The sequence below is a fragment of the Moschus berezovskii genome, chromosome 4 (assembly GCF_049115385.1).
Source record: "Moschus berezovskii isolate FMDL1 chromosome 4, NW_MosBer_1.0, whole genome shotgun sequence".
NCBI lineage: Eukaryota > Metazoa > Chordata > Mammalia > Artiodactyla > Moschidae > Moschus > Moschus berezovskii.
In genome coordinates this window covers 84155771-84178686 of record NC_142463.1, presented here as the reverse complement: position 1 = coordinate 84178686, position 22916 = coordinate 84155771, and positions in this window count along the sequence as shown.

The window sequence follows — 22916 nt, the reverse complement described above, 5'->3', positions numbered from 1 at the left end:
TGGAAGAAATGGACAAATTCCTAGAAAAGTACACCTTTCCAAAACTGAACTAGGAAGAAATAGAAAATCTGAACTGACCCATCAAAAGCACGGAACTAGAGGCTGTAATAGGAATCTTCAAGCAAACAAAAGCCCAGGTCCAGACGGCTTCACAGCGGAATTCTACCAGAAATTTAGAGAAGAGCTAACACTTATTCTACTCAAACTCTTCCAGAAAATTGCTGAGGAAGGGAAACTTCCAAACTCATTCTATGAGGCCACCATCACCCTAATCGCAAAACCTGGTAAAGACCCCATAAAAAAAGAAAACTACAGGCCAATATCACTGATGAACAGATGAACACTGATGCAAAAATCCTTAACAAAATTCTAGCAATCAGAATCCAACAACACATTAAGAAGATCATACATCATGACCAAGTGGGCTTTATCCCAAGAATGCAAGGATTCTTCAATATCTGCAAATCAATCAATGCAATACACCACATTAACAAACTGAAAAATAAAAATCATATGATTATCTCAATAGATGCAGAGAAAGTCTTCGACAAAATTCAACATCCATTTATGATAACAACCATCCAGAAAGTGGGAATAGAAGGGACATACCTCAACATAATAAAAGCTATATATGACAAACCCACAGCAAACATTATCCTCAATGGTGAAAAACTGAAAGCATTTCCCCTAAAGTCAGGAACAAGACAAGGGTGCCCACTCTCCCCACTACTATTCACATAGTTCTGGAAATTTTGGCCCCAGCAATCAGAGCAGAAAAAGACATAAAAGGAATCCAAATTGGAAAAGAAGAAGTAAAACTTTCACTGTTCGCTGATGACATGATCCTCTACACAGAAAACCCTAGAGACTCTACCAGAAAACTACTAGAGCTAATCAATGATTACAGTAACGTTGCAGGATATAAAATCAACACACAGAAATCCCTTGCATTCCTATACACTAATAATGAGAAAATAGAAAGAGAAATTAAGGAAACTATTCCATTCACTGTTGCAACGAAAAGAATTAAATACTTAGGAATATATCTACCTAAGGAAACAAAAGACTTGTACGTAGAAAACTATAAACCACTACTGAAAGTAATCAAAGAGGACACTAATAGGTGGAGAAATATACCATGTTCATGGATTGGAAGAATAAATATTGTAAAAATGAGTATACTACCCAAAGGAATTTATACATTCAATGCAATCCCTATCAAGCTACCACCAATATTTTTCACAGAACTAGAACAAATAATCTCACAATTTGTATGGAAATACAAAAAACCTCGAATAGCCAAAGCAATCTTGAGGAAGAAGAATGGAACTGGGGGAATCAACCTGCCGGACTTCAGACTCTACTACAAAGCCACAGTCATCAAGACAGTATGGTACTGGCATAAAGACAGAAATAGAGATCAATGGAACAAAATAGAAAGCCCAGAGATAAATCCACTCACCTATGGACACCTTATCTTTGACAAAGGAGGCAAGAATATAAAATGGAGAAAAGACAGTCTCTTCAACAAGTGGTGCTGGGTAAACTGGTCAGCCACTTGTAAAAGAATGAAACTCGGTCACTTTCTAACACCATACACAAAAATAAACCAAAATGGATTAGAGAGCTAAATGTAAGACCAGATTCTATAAAACTCCTAGAGGAGAACATAGGCAAAACACTCTCTGACATAAATCACAGCAGGATCCTCCATGACCCCTCTCCCAGATTATTGGAAATAAAATCAAAAATAAACAAATGGGACCTAATTAAAATCAAAAGCTTCTTCACAGCAAAGGAAACTATAAGCAAGGTGAAAAGACAGCCTTCAGATTTGAAGAAAATAATAGCAAATGAAGCAACTGATAAAGGATTATTCTCCAAAATATACAAGCAGCTCCTGCAGCTCAATTCCAGAAAACTGAATGACCCAATCAAAAAATGGGCCAAAGAACTAAACAGACATTTCTCCAAGGAAGACATAAACATGGCTAACAAACACATGAAAAAATGCTCAACATCCCTCATAATCAGAGAGATGCAAATCAAAACCACAATGAGATACCATTTCACACCAGTCAGAATGGCTGCTATCCAAAAGTCCACGTGCAATAAATGCTGGAGAGGATGTGGAGAGAAAGGAACCCTCTTACACTGTTGGTGGGAATGCAAACTAGTACAGCCACTATGGAGAACAGTGTGGAGATTCCTCAAAAAACTGGAAATAGAACTGCCATATGATCCAGCAATCGCACTCCTGGGCATACACACCGAGGAAACCAGAATTGAAAGAGACACATGTACTCCAATGTTCATTGCAGCACTGTTTATAATAGCCAGGACATGGAAGCAACCTAGATGTCCATCTGCAGACAAATGGATAAGAAAGCTTTGGTACATATACACAATGGAGTATTATTCAGCCATTAAAAGAATACATTTGAATCAGTTCTAATGTGGCGGATGAAAACTGGAGCCTATTATACAGAGTGAAGTAAGTCAGAAAGAAAAACACCATTACAGTATACTAACGCATATATACGGAATTTAGAAAGATGCAAATGATAACCCTGTATACGAGACAGCAAAAGAGACACAGATGTATAAAACAGTCTTTGGGACTCTGTGGGAGAGGGTGAGGGTGGGATGATTTGGGAGAATGGCATTGAAACAGGTGAGGGTGGGATGATTTGGGAGAATGGCATTGAAACACGTATGTTGTCATATGCGAAACGAATCACTAGTTCAGGGTCGATGCATGTTATAGGATGCTCGGGGCTGGCGTGTGGGGATGACCCAGAAGGAGGATAAAGGGAGGAGGGAGGTGGGAGGGCGGTTCAGGAGGGGGAACTTATGTAAACCTGGGACGGATTCATGTCAATGTATGGCAAAACCAACCAATAAAACATTGTAAAATAATTTGCCTCCAATAAAAAATAAATTAATTAAAAAAAAAAAAACAATATAATCAAATTTTCCACTTGGACTAAGCCAGGATAGAATTTTTTATCAAAATCTAACAAAAATAGAAAAGGTAAAGGAAAAGGGAATTACACGGAATTGTTACTGAAAATACAGCCCACAGAAAACAAATATTTAAAGAAATTTAAGCTTAATCCTGAAGTAAAGCCAATTTTTTTATAAATGATCATTTTTTCTACATTTCTATTTTATACCTATTCTGTTATGAGAATAAATTTCTTTTCAGAGGAAACCTAAGTCTGAAAACAAGTACTGAAAATTAAAATATGAGGTTTTAGTGTCAATGCACAGAAAGATGATGTACTTCAGCTTACACAAGTTGGGACCATGCAAAGTCAGACTCCTAAGTGAAAGAAGATTTGGACAATTTGGCCGGTTACCTCAAGAGGAAATAGGTAAGACTGGGTAAGACTGTTAAAGCCAAGGCTCTCAATACGAAAAAATAATCTCATAACAAATCAAGATTTCAAACTTAATCCTAATATAAGTATGAAGCAAAAAAAAAGTCATGATCTATGAAATATAGAATAATCAAATTTCTCCTTAACCTGTAACAAAACAGTGACTCTCCTGGAACCTGAACAAAAATCAACATAAACTTCAAAAGTAAGTTTTCCATAATCATGACTCCACGACAGTCACTCTTTCACACACACAAGCACCTGAAACAGATCCAATAAAATATGCTTATAGTAATTTTACAAAACTAAATTTATAACTGTTAATATGCAACTGATTTTTTGAACCTTGAAGAAGCTATTTCAAAAGTTCAGGCTGAGAAAAAGTGTAAAAAAGCTATTTTAAAATGTTGTATCTATATAAAATATCCTTTTTAAAAGTTTAAACAAAATGAATTTAAAAATAAAATAAAACAAAAAATAGAGTGAAATCACAGGAGTTTAACTGGTATAGGATTTTTTAAAAAATTATATTTGATTTTTCTCTATAGGATAATGTCAGATATTTTTAAAAAATCAACAGGATCTATACAAACAAATGATCAGTCTTTTAAATAGTTTCCATCATAAGGATATAAATGTATTTTTATTCTGACTTTACTGATTCAAGATAACTTGAATTTTATATATCTACATGAAACATCTTACCTGTTAAATTGTTACTGATAAAAATCTTTATTGTTCCATTGTCAGATATTTTTTAATGTGAATCCTTACATAGATTTCTGTCTACAAAATAAAGATATTTTATTTTACTACAAGTTTAACAGAAATAATATCTTGATGCCTTTTGCTAAATGTTAACTTGATCTTAAACAGCATTATAGCAAAGACTGCACCAAAAATAAGCATAGTAAAACTTATACTATCATTGATCAAGCACAACAGTCCATTTAGTCTCTTAATAAATGTTTAGTTAATGCCAGGCGATTTGCTACATTTTAGAGATTAAAAAAATAGGATCCTTGGGTATAGCGAATAATAGGAAATTACATATGGCATGAGAATCACTCCACAGGGAAATAGAGGTGTATGGAGCTGAGAGTTCAGAGAACTGACCTCTCAACAGAGAGGTATGAATAATTTTCCTTGAGGAACTAGCATGTATAATTTAAGAATAAGTGGGGATTAGACTGATGAAGGAATAAAAAAGGGGTAGATTTATCACATATAGAGGAAACATCATTTTTAAAGTCTTAAAGGTGATAAGATTTTTATATTCAAGGACCACTTTAATATTCCTACACTACAGATGTATGAAGCTGTCTAGAAGATAAATATACCTGGTATCCTACTTAGGAATAAAAATAATGAATTTCGACTTAATCCTCAGAGTTATTAGGAGAAGTCAATGGCAACCCACTCCAGTACTCTTGTCTGGAAAATCCCATGGACGGAGGAGCCTGGTAGGCTGCAGTCCATGGGTTTGCTAAGAGTTGGGCACGACTGAACGACTTCACTTTCACTTTTCACTTTCATGCATTGGAGAAGGAAATGGCAACCCACTCCAGTATTCTTGCCTGGAGAATCCCAGGGACAGAGGAGCCTACTGGACTGCTGTCTATAGGGTCTCACAGAGTCGGACATGACTGAAGCAACTTAGCAGCAGCAGCAGCTCAGTTATTGTGGTGGGAGGGTGGGCAATGAAAGCCCCAAAGCAGTAAAGGTATGTATCCAAACATGTGTCATGCTCCTCTAGAATTTCATATCCTGAAAGTACTTAATGAACATTTACAGTGCTGCCTTCCCAACATGACTCATTGGAAATGGTTGACTCATTGGAAAAGACCCTGATGCTGGAAAAGATTGAAGGCAGAGAAGACGAGGGAGACAGAGAATAAGATAGATGGATGGTATCACCTATTCAATGGACATGAACTTGGGCAAATTCCAGATGATGGTGAGAGACAGGGAAGCCTGGTGTGCTGCAGTCCCTAGGGTTGCAAACAGTAGGGCATGACTTGGTGACTCAACAACAACAACTTCCCAGCATTCCCTCCTTTGTTTAACTGGAGAACATCTCAACATCTCCCTGGGTATCTGCAAACTGTGTGATCTTCACACATCATTTCACTATATAAAACAATTTTTCCAGAGTGAGCCAGTTGACTAAAGTATAGGGTTCTCTCTCCCATACACAGTCACTGTACATTGGACAGTAAGTTATTGATTCAAGAATACTAAGGTAAATCCCAAAGGCCAGTAACTCTCTAAAAGCGAGGTTAAAATGGTATCTTTCAGGAATTGTGTTTTGCAACCCATAATGGAAGTTATTCTGTAGTAAATAATGAATGACTGTGACATAATGCTGCAATGAAAGAAAATGAAAGGGCCCTCCTTGACAAACTATGTCTCAGTTCTAGTTGTCCCTGAAACCCAACTGCACTTCTGGTCTTATACAATTTTCCTTCTTTGACATATCACTGTTATCACTGTTCACTTAATTTTTCCATGTGTAAAACTAATTTTAAGTCATTGTTTTGTTTTTATGAGGTTAAATTTGCATTTTATATACAAAGCACATCACAGTCACAATCATTGTCAAACTGAAATACTCACAGCAGAGTCACCAAATTGCTGATGCTTTTAAGAAGCTTGATAAGTAAAACAGAATTGAAAAATAAAGGTGATTTACCTAGATAGAGATGAACATTAAGGAATAAAGCAGAGTAGCAGGACAGCAATAAAATGAATGAAGATGAGTTGTGGTCGGCTATGGGCATGCCTGTTGTTATGAAACCTTGATCAGGAATAGTGATCCAATTAAAATAAACAGACAAATGAAAGACACACATTCACGGATTCAAATTCAATGCACCTCACTCAGCACAATCTCAAGATCATAGAGAAACATATAATAGAAATATATAAAGTGAAAACAGATTGAATGGCTATGCATATCTTCAGAAAACAGTGGAATAACATCTTTAAAGTGATTAAAGACAATAATTATCAAATTCATATTTCAATATTCAATAAACATACGTTTCAGGGAGAAATATTTTACAAGACCGAAAATAAAGTCATAGGAATAAAGAGCAACAGAACTGGTTAGTATCTGTGTAAATATAATAGAGTATTTTTCCTCTTAAGTTTTAAAAAAATTTATACAAGTTGAAAGAAAAACCACAAAACATGGTCAGGGAGTTTAATATATGGCATACAAAACACAACCACACCACAGCCATAAAACAGGTAGGAAGAAGGGATTTATGTGTTTGCAAGAAACAATTCCCAACTAATTTTATGAAGTTGATATTATTTGTCAGACACGACTGAAGCGACTTAGCAGCATCAGCAGCATCAGCAGTACCCAAACCAAAGACATTACAAAGAAATCAGTCTGCAGACCAAATTCCTTATGACATTAGAGAAAAAACATGCTTAATTTGATTCTCTATAAATAAAATCCAGCAGTATACAAAAAGGATAACAGATCTTGACCCTTCAGGTGGAGGGAGGCATTAAAATCCTGGAATGCAAGCCTGGTTAAATATTTTAAAATAGTCATAGAAATTCATCATTTTAAATAATTAAGTAGAAAAAAATCACAAATATCAGTAAATATATAAAAAACATGACAAATTTCAACATGCAATCATAATAAAAATCTAGCAAATAATTATAGAAGAACAATTTTTTACTGTTATATAAACACATCTTAAAAGACCCTAGTGTGAAGTGAAGTGAAATTCACTCAGTCGAGTCGGACTCTTTCTGAGCCCATGGTCTAAACAGTCCATGGAATTCTCCAGGCCAGAATACTGGAGTGGGTATCCCGTTCCCTTCTCCAGGGAATTTTCCCAAACCAGAGATAGAACTCCCACATTTCAGGCAGATTCCTTAGCAGCTGAGCCACAAGGGAAGCCCAAGAATACTGGAGTGGCTAGCCTATCCCTCCTCCAATGGATCTTCCAGTCCCAGGAATGGAAACGGGGTCTCCTGAATTGCAGGCAGATTCTTTACTAGCTGAGCTACCAGGGAAGCCCCTGGAAGACCCTAGGGGTGACCTTTCTTAATGGTGAAAAACAGAGTGATTTCTAAGTAAGACTGTGGATAATGGAAATATGTCAGTTTTCACCACTCTTCTCACCACTGTACTGAAAGCTCAATAAGGGCAGTAAGGTAAGAAAAATAAGTTACAGAAATATTTGAAGTTGAAAGGAAGAAATAAAAATATTATTCCCCATGGAAATAATCATTACTCAAGTGAACTGAAAACATAGATGCATGCGCTCATACACACACAACGTAAGTATACATAGCAGCTTTAATCATAATCATCAAAATTGGAAACAACCCAAATGTTCCTCATGTGAAGAATGGCTAAACTAGTTCTTCTACACAATGGAATACTATTTGGCTTAAAAAATAGAAACAAACTACTGAGGCACTCAACAAAAGGGATGAATAACAAACATGTTAAGTAAGTGACAGAAGCTAGACACAAAAGGCACATAAATTATGACTACGTTTATCTGACATTCAGGATGATCCCACAGTAGAGGAACTGAGAAAAGATCTGAGGTGAAGGGTGAAGGAATGGTATGACTACAAAAGGAAAACACAAGGAAATTTTAATTTGAGTGGCGTACAATGGAATTGTATCTTCAATGGGATGGTGATTATGTGACTCTCAAAACTCAAGAGACAGTAAATTTTTATATTTGCAAATTAGTAATTAGTATAGAGAAGTAATAAAAATATTCCATACTTTATCTAGGAAAAACTTATTACATCTTTTTTCTTCTTGTCAAAGACAAAGGCAAAGATTAATTAAATGAATCTTTAAAATTCCTATGGCAAGTGAATACAGCACATATTACTTTAAACTACTGTAGATATCAAAAGTCAAAATTTTAAATCTATACCACATATGATAATAAAATGACTTCTCTCTTTTTTCCTTTCTGTCCTGAGTCCCGTATCTTTCATAATCTTAACATTAGAGATGTTCTAATGTTAAACAGGCCAAGGCTTTGAGGGACATTCCTTAGATATTAAAAGGCCTGAGAATGCAAAATTAAAATTTAGAAATTTAAATCATAGCTGAATTAAAATAACTTGTCTTTTACCAGTGAAACAAACCTTAATATGCTGAAAATTCATACATTTAGTTTTTTTCTGTGGAAAAATCAACAGCAATAATAGGTATACTGTAGTTAGGTCCTTCTAAGTATTTCATGTCTTTGTTAGCTTGGGCTGCTAAAACAGAATACCATAAATTGAGTGGCTTAAACAACAGAGATTTATTTCTCACAGTTCCAGAGTCTAGAAGTCCAAGATCAAGATATCAGACAAACACTGTTTTTTGATTGTATTAATATAATGATTTGCCTGGACTAGTTATTTAAAGTCTGTCTCTCCTGAAGTATCTAGCAGTTTCTTTGCATTAAGATATGTGTCTATGCCTTCTTGTTTGCAAGCACAATTTGCAAAAATTTCAATTTATTACACAGTTTCCAAATCAGAAGTTTTAGCTCTAAGATTCTTAATTAAATATTACCAATATTTGTTGATGACAGTGATTCAGTATTTGGAGTCTGTGATACAAACTGCTGACAATACAAGTTGAGTTACTAAGTAGATACCGAAAGGTTCATTAGTGATGAGGCAGGTAGAAAATACAATCTTTCACATTTTAGTTCAACCTAAACTATTTTTTTGTAAATTTAGCACCCTGTTTAATATTTTCTTATATATTTACATGTTATATACATAATGCTATATGTTACATAATTTATGTCTATAAAATTAAGAAAATATTTTATATCAGATAATATCAGGTTATGAATGAAGTTATGATTTAAACTTATGGCAAATACACATTTATCACAGATTTCTCCAGTCAGAATACTGGAGTGGGCAGCTGTTCCTTCTTCAGGTGATCTTACCAATCCAGGGATCAAACCCAGGTCTCCTGCATTGCAGGCAGATTCTTTACCATCTGAGCCACCAGGGAAGCCCCCAAACTCAATACTATAACCTATCACTTTATGCATATACATCATGATTTTTAAATTTTAGCTTCAATATGCTAACCGAGGGGCTTCCCAGGTGGCATTAGCGGTAAAGAATCAGCCTGCCAATGCAGGAGATGCAAGAGACACAGGTTCGATCCTTGCGTTGGGAAGAACCTTTGGAGAAGAAAGTGACCACCAACTCCAGTATTCTTGCCTGGAAAATTTCATGGAGAGAGGAGCCTGGCAGGCTACAGTTCATGGAGAGTCTCAAAGAGTCAGGCATAACTGAGCACAAACACACACACATGCCAACTGAATTCAGCATAGCATTCATAATAATGCCAGATATTTTACAATGAACAGAAGAAATTTATAAAAGTTTTGAGCTTATGAAATGGACAAATGTATTAAACATTTCTGATAATTAACCATGTAAAGCATTTGATGACAATGTTGTTGTTGATCAGTTGCTCAGCTGTGTCTGACTCTTTGTGACCCCATGGACAACAGCACAGCAGGCTTCCCTGTTCCTCACTGTCTCCTGGAGTTCACTCAAACTGATGTCCATTGAGCTGATGATGCCATCCAATCATCTCATCCTTGCTGCCCCCTTTTCCTCCTGCCCTCAGTCTTTCCCAGCATCAGGGTCTTTTCACTGAGTCAGCTCTTAACATCAGGTGAACCAAGTATTGGAGCTTCAGCTTCAGCAAAATTTCTTCCAATGAATATTTATGGTTGATTTTCTTTAGGATTCACTGGTTTGATCTTCTTGCTGTGCAAGGGACTCTCAAGAGTCTTCTCCAGCACTACAGTTCTAAAGATTCAATTCTTTGATCCTCAGCCTTATTTATGGTCCAACTCTCATATCCATACATGACTACTGGAAAAAACCATAGCTTTGACTATACAGACATTTGTTGCCAAAATGATGTTTCTGCTTGCTGTCCAGGTTTGTCATAACTTTTCTTCCAAGAAGAAAGCATCTTAATTTCATGGCTGCAGTCACTATCTGCAGTGACTGCAGAGCCCAAGAAAATAAAGTCTGTCTTTAAAAAAATAAAGTCTGTCTTTTACAGAAGAAAACTGTTTCCATTTTTTCCCCATCTATTTGCCATGAAGTGATGGGACCAGATGCCATGATCTTCATCTTTTGAATATCGAGTTTAAGAAAGCTTTTTCACTCTCCTCTTTCACCTTCATCAAAAGGCTCTTTAGTTCCTCTTTGCTTTCCACTGTTAGGATGATATCATCTGCATATCTGAGGTTACTGGTATTTCTTTTAGCAATTCTGATTCCAGCTTGAGCTTCATCCAGTCCGGCATTTTGTATGATGTACTCTGCAAATAAGTTAAATAGGCAGGATGATAATATACAGCCTTGAAGTACACCTTTCCCAATTTTTGAACCAGTTTGTTGTTCCATGTCTGGTTCTGAATACTGCATCTTGACCTGTACACAGGTTTCTCAGGAGGCAGTTAAAGTGGTCTGGTATTCCCATCTCTTTATGAATTTTCCACAGTTTGTTGTGATCCACACTGTCAAAGGCATTAATGTAATCAATGAAGCAGAAGTAGAGATTTTTCTGGAATGTCCTTGTTTTTTCTATGATCCAGCAGATGTTGGTAATTTGATCTCTGGTCTCTCTGCTTTTTCTAAATCCAGCCGGTATATATCTGGAAGTTCCATTTTGATTCACATACTGATGAAGACAAGCTTTAAAGATTTTGAGCATTACCTTGCTAGCGTGTGAAGTGAGCACAATTATGTGGTAGTTTGAACTTTCTTTGGCATTGCCCTTCTTTGGGATCTGGATGAAAACTGACCTTTTCCAGTCCTGTGGCCACTTCTGAATTTTCCCAGTTTCCTGGATATTTAGTGCACCACTTTAACATCATCCTTTTTTTTCGAATTTGAAATAGCTCAGCTGGAATTCCATCCCCTACACTAGCTTTTTTCACAGTGATGCTTTCTAACGTCCACTGGACTCCACACTCCAGGATGTCTGGCTCTAGATGAGTAATCATACCATCGTAGTTATGTAGGTATTTAAGACCTTTTTGTACAGTTCTTCTGTGTATTCTTGCCACCACTTCTAAATATCTTCTGCTTTTGTTAGGTCCATACTATTTCTCTCCTTTGCATGGAATATTCCCTTGGTATCTCTAATTTTCCTGAAGAGATCTCTAGTCTTTCCCATTCTGTTGCTTTCCTCTATTTCTTTGCATTGCTCACTTAAGAAGACTTTCTTACCTCTCCTTGCTATTCTTTGGAACTCTGCATTCAGATGGGTATATTATTGATGACAATAACATAGTATCATTTAATTTATTTCATTATTATTGTCCCATTAGAGCCAAGACATGCTTAGCTTTACTTTTTGTGTGCTGCAAAGGTTTCTTGAGATTAAAAATAAGTGAAATTAATTTAGAATATACACTTGATCTAAATGTAAAATCATGCATCAAAGAATGATTTATTAAGATTTCCTATAGCTTTAGTCATCATTTTCAGGTCCAGTCTCCTTATACTAAGTACTAAATATGAAGGAAATGCGGATGCTTTTTCAGTAAATCTTTGCCTTATGGTTTTCATTTGGTTATGGATATCACTATATACATTATGATATGGATGATAAAGGCCAAAAATATACTGAACAAGTTATATGTTCATCAAACCTTTCACGGAAAAAAAATGCAGTAAATGTTTTAATTCCTAGCTATGCTTTCTTCAGACACAATGGTTCAGCCTGTTCTGCACATACAATTTGTAGATATACCCATCCTTCAGTTTCTCACATTTCCCATTACAACTGGCAGCTTGGTGATTTTCTGCACATTAACAAAAGTACAACTGGCTAGTACATTAAGACTAGTCAGGGTCAGTAGCATTAAATGTCTCTCAAACAATGATCTCCCACAGTGAGCAGACGCTTGGTACTTGTGCTGAATTATAGCCTATTTGCAATGCCCTTCATTGAAAGGGAAGTGTTAATTAGTTCTGAAAATTACTCAGAAAAGAGAGATATACAGTCAGAGAGTAATGTGAGTTGTATTTTATACTTAATCACATGTGAAAGATAATTCTTTTCATAAGTATCTCATTATACAAGCTAAAAGTAAAAAAATGTTGTCAAAAATTCACTTCATCTTGTTGCTCTTTTTCTCTGGTGTTAAGCATTTTTATTATAGTGTGTCTTGGTTTAGTTCCCTTCATGTTTCATGCACTATCATTTGGTATTATTTCAGCTCCTTAGAACTGTGGGGTTATAGTTTTTTATCAATTTTGGAAAAACTATTGACCTTAATTCTTCAAATATTTTCTGTCTTGTCCCTCTTTGGGGTCCATATTTTAAGTGTGTTAGGGTATCTGAAATTGTCTTACAGTTCACTGATGCTCTATTGGTTCTATTTTTAGTCTTTTTCCCCCATTTGTATTTCATTTTACTCGTTTTCTATTACTTTGTCTTCAAGCTCATTAATATTTTCTTCTACCTTTCTATTCCTCTCTAGTGCCTTCACAATCTATCTCTTATCACAGACACTAGTCTAGCGCTCATCTCTAGAAGTTTTTGTGATTCTTTTCTTCTTGTGTCTATATTTAACATGTATGCTCGTTCTTGTAGCTTTTTGAACACATGGAATCTGTGTTTTATTAACTAATTGAAGGTTATTTTTCACTATCATGTGTATTATTTTTGAGTCAGTTTCTACTGATTAATTATTCTCTTCCTAATGGATCATATTTTAAACTAATTTACAACTTTTCATTGGTTATAAGATGTCATGAAATTGCAGGGTGTTTTATATTTTCTCTCCACATTTCCTCTGCGTATATTTTCTATCCATATTTTGTCTATGCATATTCCTGAGCTTTGTTCTGGGATTCAGTTAACTGATAACTATCTGATATTTTCTGATCTTGCTTTCAAGTTTTGTTTGAAAGAATCAGAGAAGCATTTAATTTAGTGATAAGTGTGCCTCACATCTGAGACAATACATTCTGAATGAACTATTAATACTTTATGCTCCATGAATTATGTTTTTAACAGTAACGTGCAGGGAGAGGAGCATGAACAGGTGTAACATTTGGACATTAGTCTTTCTATTTCTTTTAGGTCTCCCCTTCTTCACTTTTCAGTGGTTTCCTCATCGGCATGAGTTGAACAGCACTCAGCTGAAGACTTGACAGGGACCCTCTCCACATTATCCGAGCTTTCTCTTTGTGTTGCTTTCTCCAGACTGGAACACTGCCCAGGATAAATTTGCTACCTCAGGATTCCTGGAGTCCCAGGTCCATATCATCAACTCTATAATCAATAAGTTATGCCCAGTTTCTGCCTCCAAGCTCCAAAGGAAACTCTCCTAAGGCAATAAACTGAGAAAACTGCAGGTCTTATCACATTTCATTCCTATCTGTATGGGTATACTATCCTTATCACAAGATTTCATATCTTGAAAACCACTGTCCCACATATGTAGTCTTTTAAAAAAAATGTTTTAGTCAGAAGACAACTTGTGATCTTGTTACTTTGTCTTGGCTAGAAGTGAAAGGTTCTTCCCATCTTATTATAAAGTAGGTAGAAAAATTAAATAAATATATAAATCAAGAGATCCAGTTCAAGGTGGCAACACAGCAACCTCTTGAACTTAACCCTTCCCAGAGACACAATGAATCTATAGCTACACATGAAGCAGTTCCCTCTGAAAGAAATCTGAAACAAGCTAAGTGATTTCTATTCATTGGGTAAATGAGAAAATACATCATTCACATTGATATGGATAGAAAAGTATGTGACACATCCACCATAAACTCTACCTTGTGATACAGCACCATGCAATACTGAGGAACTCCTTCTTAATTTGCAGTTTGTCCTGAGAGGAGTGAAGGGTTTGGACTCTATATATAACACCCCAACTTTTAAGATTCTAACCTTAGAGATGAGATCTCCAAACCACCTAACTCTGAAAGCTAATGGGACTTGCATCAGGAAAACCCACTACACAGTAGCTAACAAAGAAATAGTTCTTAACTGGTTTTGAGGAATCCCCATGGCTTTCCCCCCAAGGCTCAGCACAGAGAGATCAGGAGGAAAAAAAAAAAAACACTCATCTCTCAGTATTTCTCTCAAAGACACCTACTTGCCTTCTTAAAAAGCCACTGCCTAAAGATCAAGTTCTAATTTTGCACACATCTAGTGACTGACTGCAATCCTCAACAAAAACTAGAAAACACTGCAGAGACCACAGTCTTCTCACTTAAACTCATTCTAAATCACCAATATCTCATTGAGAGAAGCAGATGCACATATGTGTGCCCCAATTTATACATCTGACACTCGAGAGAGAGAGAGAGTGCACTAGAATCATGTTGCTGTGACAGTCAGTGTGGCTTCCATTAGAAGTCCCTCAGGACTCTAGCAAACAAAGAATTAAGGGTGCATGTACATCCTTCCCTACCTATGAACCAGGCCCAATGCAGATGGCACAGGCAAAAGCCCAATTCCAAGTTTCTCCATGGCAGCTCCTAATGACATACTTTCTAAGCTGCTGTCTGATGCTTCACCTTCTAATCAACCTGCATCTGGGTGCTGATTATGAGTACCTCTGGGACACTGCAGGTCTTGGCATACCTCAATTACTACCAGATATGAAGAACTAACTCACTGTAAAAGACCCCGATGCTGGCAAAGATTGAAGGCAGGAGGAGAAAGGGACGACAACAGAGGAAGAGATGGTTGGATGGCATCACCAACTTGATGGACATGAGTTTGAGCAAAACTGAGGTGCTGCAATCCACGGGTTCACAAAGAGTAGGACACAACTGAGTGACTGAACTGAACTAAAAACAAAGGTGGGTACTTGGACAATCAGGTTTGAGAGACAATCAAGAGCTAAGTCAACACTAAATGACCTCCTACGCAACGTAACTCTCTCAAGACTAGGAGAGGTGGCTATTTTATTGGATCTATAGAAATCAACGCAGGGAATTAAGGAAAATGAAGAAACTAAAGAAATATTTCAAGTGAATGAGTAAGATTAAAACCTAGAAAAAGACTTCAATGAAATAGAGGTAAGTGATTTACCTAATAAAGAACTCAAAATAATTGTCAGAAAGACATTCACTAAAGTTGACAGAAATGGATGGACAATGTGAGAATTTGAACAAATAGGAAATACAAGAAAATACCAAAGAAAAATCACAACGTACATAATATTGGCTTGACCAAAAAGTTCGTTTGAGATTTTCGTAACCAAATGAAAACTTAACCAAAAATGCCAAGTGAACTTTTTGGCCAACCAAATAGCTATACTAAAATATTCAATAGACGGGCTCACAAACAAACTAGATGAAGCAGAAAAAAAAGATCAGCAAACTTGAAGGCAAGAGGAGTAGAATTCATCCAATCAGAGGAACAACAACAAGAAAAAGGAGTGAAAAAGAGTAAGGATGACTTCAGGGACTTTTGGGTTATCAAGTGGAGCGACTGTTTTCCTTACAGGGATCCCGGAAGGAGAGAAGAGAGAAAGCAGAAGAAATTTCATCTGAGAAAATAATGACTGAAAATTTCCCTAAAAGATGAAATGTGGCATGCGTGTGCAGTCACTTCAGTGATGTCTGACTCTTTGCGACCCTAGGGATTGTAGCCACCAGGTTCCTCTGTCCATGGGGATTCTCCAGGCAAGAATACTGGAGTGAGTGGCAATGCCCTTCTCCAGGGGATCTTTCCTGACCCAGGGATCGAGCCTGCATCTCCTGCGACTCCTGCATTGGTAGGTGGATTCTTTATTGCTGAGCCACCAGGGAAGCCCCAGGGGAGAATAAAAATGTAGAGTTTAAGAATGCATTCAAAATTAGGCTATTATCAGTTTAAATATATTGTAATAACTAAAATGGTTATGGAAACGTCACACCCACATAGTCAGCCCACCAAAACAAAAGGAGCCATGCAGCCCTTTCAGAAGGAACCCCTCAAGCATATACCTAGAGTTATGAGAGGGGAGTGCACTGCTGGAATGAGCAATACACCTCCTACAAAGGGCCACCTCTCCACAACTGAGAAACATAAAAAACATACTAGATACATAAAAATACAAATAGCACCGTACAAAAAAGGAAGCAGCAGAGGAATTTGTTCCAGATTAGGGGACAAGATAAAATCCCAGAAGAACCAAGTGAAGATAGACAATCTACCCAAGAAAAAATTCAGAGTAATGATTGTAAGTATGATCAAAGAACTTTGGAAAAGAATGGATGCACAGAGTAATAATTCAAAGTTTTAAACAAAGAGTTAGGCCCGGCTCCCGGCGGCGCAGACGCGAGAGACGCCCGGCTCCCGGCGGCGCAGACGCGAGAGACGCCCGGCTCCTGGCGCAACCGACCACGTGCAGAATCGTGGCTGAGAGGAGCTGCCCCGCACCCAGGGTTAGGGCGGTGGCCGAGAGGAGCTGTACCACGTCCAGGAGGCGGTGGCTGCTTGGGCACCGGAGGGCCGAGAGGAGCTGATCCACATTCAAAGCAGGAGGGGCGGCCTTGAGGAGATACCCCTCGTCCGAGGGAACCCGGACAAGTCACCCGTCCAACCCCACACACAGCGAAGAAACTACATAATAAAGAGAACTCCACAAACTGCAAGAAGAGGGAAAGGCCACCCCAAGCAAAGCAATATAAGCAAGATGAAGAGGCAGAGAAATACCCAGCTAGTAAAGGAACAAGATAATTGCCCACCAACACAAACAAAAGAAGAAGATATAGGGAATCTACCTGATAAAGAATTTCAAATTTTGATGGTGAAAATGATTCAAAATCTTGAAAGCACAATGGAGTTACAGATAAATAACCTGGAGAAAAGGATTGAGAAGACGGAAGAAAGATTTAATAAGGACTTAGAAGAAATAAAAAAGAGTCAATATACAATGAATAATGCAATAGATGAGATCAGAAACACTCTGGAGGGAACAAACAATAGAATAACAGAGGCAGAAGACAGGATTAGCGAACTAGAAGATAAAATTGTAGAAATAAATGAAACAGAGAGGAAAAAAGAAAAACGAATTAAAAGAAATGAGGACAATATTAGAGACCTCTGGGACAATGTTAAACGCTCCAACATTCGAATCATAGGAGTCCCAGAAGAAGAAGACAAAAAGAAAGACCATGAGAGAATACTTGAGGAGATAATAGTTGAAAACTTCCCTAAAATAGGGAAAGAAATAATCACCCAAGTCCAAGAAACCCAGAGTCCCCAACAGGATAAACCCAAGGCGAAATACTCCAAGACACATATTAATCAAATTAACAAAGATCAAAGACAAAGAACAAATATTAAAAGCAGCAAGGGAAAAGCAGCTAATAACACATAAGGGGATTCCCATAAGGATAACAGCTGATATTTCAACAGAAACTCTTCAGGCCAGAAGGGAGTGGCAAGACATACTTAAAGTGATGAAAGAAAATACCCTACAGCCCAGATTACTATACCCAGCAAGGATCTCATTCAAATATGAAGGAGAAATCAAAAGCTTTACAGACAAGCAAAAGCTGAGGGAATTCAGCATCACCAAACCAGCTCTCCAACAAATACTAAAGGATCTTCTCTAGACAGGATACACAGAAAGAGTGTATAAACTTGAACCCAAAGTAATAAAGAAAATGGCTACGGGATCGTACTTATCAATAATTACCTTAAACGTAAATGGGTTGAAATTTTCAAAAAGGCTAGGAAACAATTCTCATAGCCATCAATAGTTCAGTGTTGAGTTCATGAATAGTTTTTAAAGTTTGGGACAAACTGTAGTATTTGCTATTTGAAGTACTATTTGTAATTGGCATATTACGATGTAACATTGGTCTTCATTTCCAACTTAAAACGCCTAAAAATGCCTAACAGATTTTTAGATTTGTGAATTTTAGTTGAAATGTATTTTACGATGTTACTAAACCTGCAGAAATATTGAAATATTTCAGAGAACTTATTCACTGTACATTTAATTTATTTTATTTATAAAAGTTATGAACTGTAGAAAGTTTTACTTGTTGGGTCAAATGCTTGTTGCTTCAAATGCTTGTTGCATTTGAAGTGCTAGTTACAAGAAAATCAAATACCTTCAATGTATAAATGCTATTAAGTTTTTAAAGGACTCTGGAGTATAAGTCAGTTTGTTTAAAGAAATTTAGTCTATTCAACCTGAATCAGCTCTGTCAAACATTAATTAAAAGCCTCATTTTAAAAAAATAAATAAATAAATAATGGTGGTGGGAGGGAGGGTTGGGAAGCTGGCTGGAGGTGGAGGTGGTGAAGTTTATAAATCTAATTAAAAATGAAGTTGCATTTCCATTTTCCAAATCCACCCATCCACCAGCGTACTGTGTCACTAGACATTATGTACGATTTTACTTGGCGACAGAAACCATTACATTTAAAAATTCATTACAGCAGGGTGAGTTAGACACATGATGGATGCAGCTTTAATTCTGCCATATATTATTACAGTTAAAATGTAAATGATGAAAAATATTTTGTGCTTATCAGCATTTATGTGGAAATGTGTTTTACAGTGATATATGATGTTATATTTCTATTATTGTGATAAAAAAAAAGCAATACAAAAAGACGAAGTGTTTATTAAAACATGAAAAAAAAAAGAAATAAATGGTTTTGCAGCACTGAAGAGATTATAGAAAGTAAATAAGCTAGATCAGACCTGTTTTATGTAGTAATTTTATAGTTTATTTTAATTATTTCAGTTGTAAAATATTGTTATACTGTTAATTAGTTCTGATTGTTCATATTAAACTATTGCAATGCAAAAAAATAAATAAAATTAAAACAAGAAAAAAAAAATAAACAAAGAGTTAGAAAATGTAAAGGAGAGCCAAACGGAGGTGAAAAATACACTAGAAAGAATCAATAGTAGGCTAAATGATTCAGAAGAATGGATCAGTGAGCTAGAAGAGGGAGCAATATAAACCACTGCTGCAGAATGGGAAAAAAGAAAAAAATGAAAGGAAATGTGGACAGTTTAAGAACCTCTGAAAAAACATCAAGCACACTAACATTCACATTACAGAGATCCCAGAATGAAGAGAGACACAGAAAGTGCCCCCAAATATTTGAAGAGATAATAGTTGGAAACCTCACTAACCCAGGAAAGTAAAGAGTAACTGAAGTCTAGGAAGCACAGAGGCTCCCAAATGGAATTAACTCAATAGAATACTACTCAGTCATATATACATATATGGTATATAGGTATACATATACATATACACCTCCCTGGTGGCTCAGACAGGCACCGTTTGGCAGCTAAGCTTTACATATATATATATAAAGCACTTTGTTGTACACCTGAAACACTATAAATCCACTATACTTCAATATTGAAAAATAAGTTGCATTTCTATACACTAACAACAAACTATTACAGAGAGAATTTAAAAACAATCCCACTTACAATAGCATCAATAACAATAAAATACTTAGAAGTAAATTTAGTCAAAGAGGTGAAAGATCTCTACACTAAATTCCATAAGACAACATTGAAAAAAACTGAAAAAGATATAAATGAAAAGATATTCCACTGTCATGGATTCAAAGAATTAATACTGGTACCATTTACTTATGCCCAAAGCAATCTACAAATTCAATGTAATCCCTTTTTAAACCCCAACGACATTTTTCACAGAAATATAAACAATTCTAAAACCTGTATTAGACCACAAAGCACCCTTAGTAGCCAAAGGAAACCCGAGAGGGAAGGAGGAAGCAAAAGATAGTCCCTTTAATGTATGGTGTTGGGAGAACTGAACAGCCACAGTGCAAAAGAATCAAAAACTATCTTTTATCATATACAAAAGTCAACTCAAAATGGATTGAAAATTTCAATAAAGCCCAAGAGTACAAAATTCATAGAAAAATATAAGGGAAAATTTTACAGCACTGGTTTGGACAATGATTTCTTGGATATGACACCAAAAATACAAGCAATAAAAGCAAAGTTAAACAAGGGGAATCGTATCAAACTAAAAAATTTATGTGTAGCAAAGTAAATAACCAAAAGAGTAAAAAGGCAAACTACACATTGGAAGAAATCTTTTGGAAACTATGTATCTGACAAGATATTAATATCCAACATACATAAGGAACTCATATAACTCAACAGCAAAAAACTTAACATACATCTCTCCAAAGAAAACTTACAAATGACCAATAAGTATATGAAAAGATGACCAATATCTCTAATAGTCATGGATACACAGATCAAAGTCACAAGGAGGTATCATCTCCCATCTGTCAGAATGACTACTGTCAAAAAAATCAAAGAAAACACACTTGTGAGAATGTGGATAAATTGGAAATTGGTGTGCATGTGGAGAAAATAGTATTTAGTGAAATGTAAAATATTGGAACTTCTATGTAAAAACAATATGGAGGTGTTTCAAAAAATTAAAAATAGAACTATCATATGATGCAGTAACCCTACTTCTCAGTACATACTCAAAGTAACTTAAATTAGGATTGTGAAGAGGCATATATGCTCCCATGTTCATTAAAGCATTTTTATAATTCCAAAATATGAAAACAACTCATATCTATCAACAGATAAATGAATGAATAAACTGTAGTATATACATAGAATGGAATACTAATCAGCCTTATGCAAGACGAAAATTTTGCTGTTTCCAATCATACCTTGACTTTGCATTATTGTAGCTTATATCGCCCTAACAAGGTCAGTTAAAACTATTTTCATACTTTTTGAAATGGGGAAGTATGTCTATAAAAACTTTAGTGCATTTTTTTCTCTACATTTTTCATTCAAATAACCTTAACATAAATTCAAAAAAATCAGAGAGGGTCAAATGATCTCCATCTATTGATCAAATTATTCACAGATATACCTGATCATTTAACCACATGTAGACATAACTTTCATTAAAATTAGTGATACTTAAATATACCATTTATTACTTGTAAAACCAAGAAAATTCAATAAAGCATTCTCGAGGGTAATAAATGGAAACTTCTAAACATTTATACAGATAGAATGTCTATATACTAAGTCATTATCTTTAAAGTAGCTGTTACAACAAAAAGATGTACTCCCTTGTAAGCAAAGAGGATGCCAGAAAAATAAAGCTGAAATTTCAGTTGTTTTCATTGGCTAATGTAAATTCTGACAATCATTCAGTTCAGTTCAGTCGCTCAGTCGTGTCCAACTCTTTGCAACCCCATGAATCACAGTATGCCAGGCCTCCCTGTCCATCACCAACTGCCGTAGTTCACTCAAACTCATGTCCATAAAGTCTGTGATGCCATCCAGCCATCTCATTCTCTGTCGTCCACTTCTCCTCCTGCCCCCAATCTTTCCCAGCATCAGAGTCTTTTCCAGTGAGTCAACTTGTAACATGAGGTGGGCAAAGTATTGCAGTTTCAGCTTTAGCATCAGTCCCTCCAAAGAACACCCAGGATTGATCTCCTTTAGAATGAATTGGTTGGATCTCCCTGCAGTCCAAGGGACTCTCAAGAGTCTTCTCCAGCACCACAGTTCAAAAGCATCAATTCTTCAGCGATCAGCCTTCTTCACAGTCCAACTCTCACATCCATACATGACCACGGGAAAAACCATAGCCTTGACTAGACAGACCTTTGTTGGCAAAGTAATGTCTCTGCTTTTTAACATGCTATCTAGGTTGGTCATAACTTTCCTTCCAAGGAGTAAGTGTCTTTTAATTTCCTGGCTGCAATCAGCATCCGCAGTGATTTTGGAGCCCCCCTCAAAAAAATAAAGTCTGACACTGTTTCCACTGTTTCCTCATCTATTTCCCATGAAGTGATAGGACCAGAGGCCATGATCTTTGTTTTCTGAATGTTGAGCTTCAAGCCAACCTTTTCATTCTCCTCTTTCACATCATTTGCTGATAAAAGATGCATATTTTTGCTAATTTAGGTCAATAACACATATAGATTGTGACTGATCTACCCTCATATTTCTTGTTGGCCTCTTGGGTATCACACACAAATGGACAAATTACAGACCATTTGTCTGCTCACAAGACAGGTCAGAGGTCAAGGACTGTTTTAGCAGAGAACATTATACCAGCTGTCTTCTCATAATCTCTTTCATAGTATTTTCATCTTTATTTAAAGATGTTTAAATAAAAGGCCTGTTCTTTGCTTCATGAAGGTATCATTTCCTGTTGACTGCAAGTTTTTAAGGTAAAACCAGATTTTGTTTCATAAAGTTTAATGAGGCTTCACCTTTTCAACTGCTGTGTGAGGGGAAAACAGGTCAATAGAAAATGGATGCAATTTATGTAAAGAAAGGTAATATGTTAATATTTCTCAGGTAAGTTACAGTAATTCTTTAAAGACATCAGTTACATTTTTTAAATGTGCTAAAGATTATTGCAGAATATTAAAATATAGTATAAACAACCTATCAAGGACGAGTCTGTTTCAGGTACTTTTGTTCCAATGAATAACAAAAAGGAAAAAATATGTAAGGTTATCATCTTA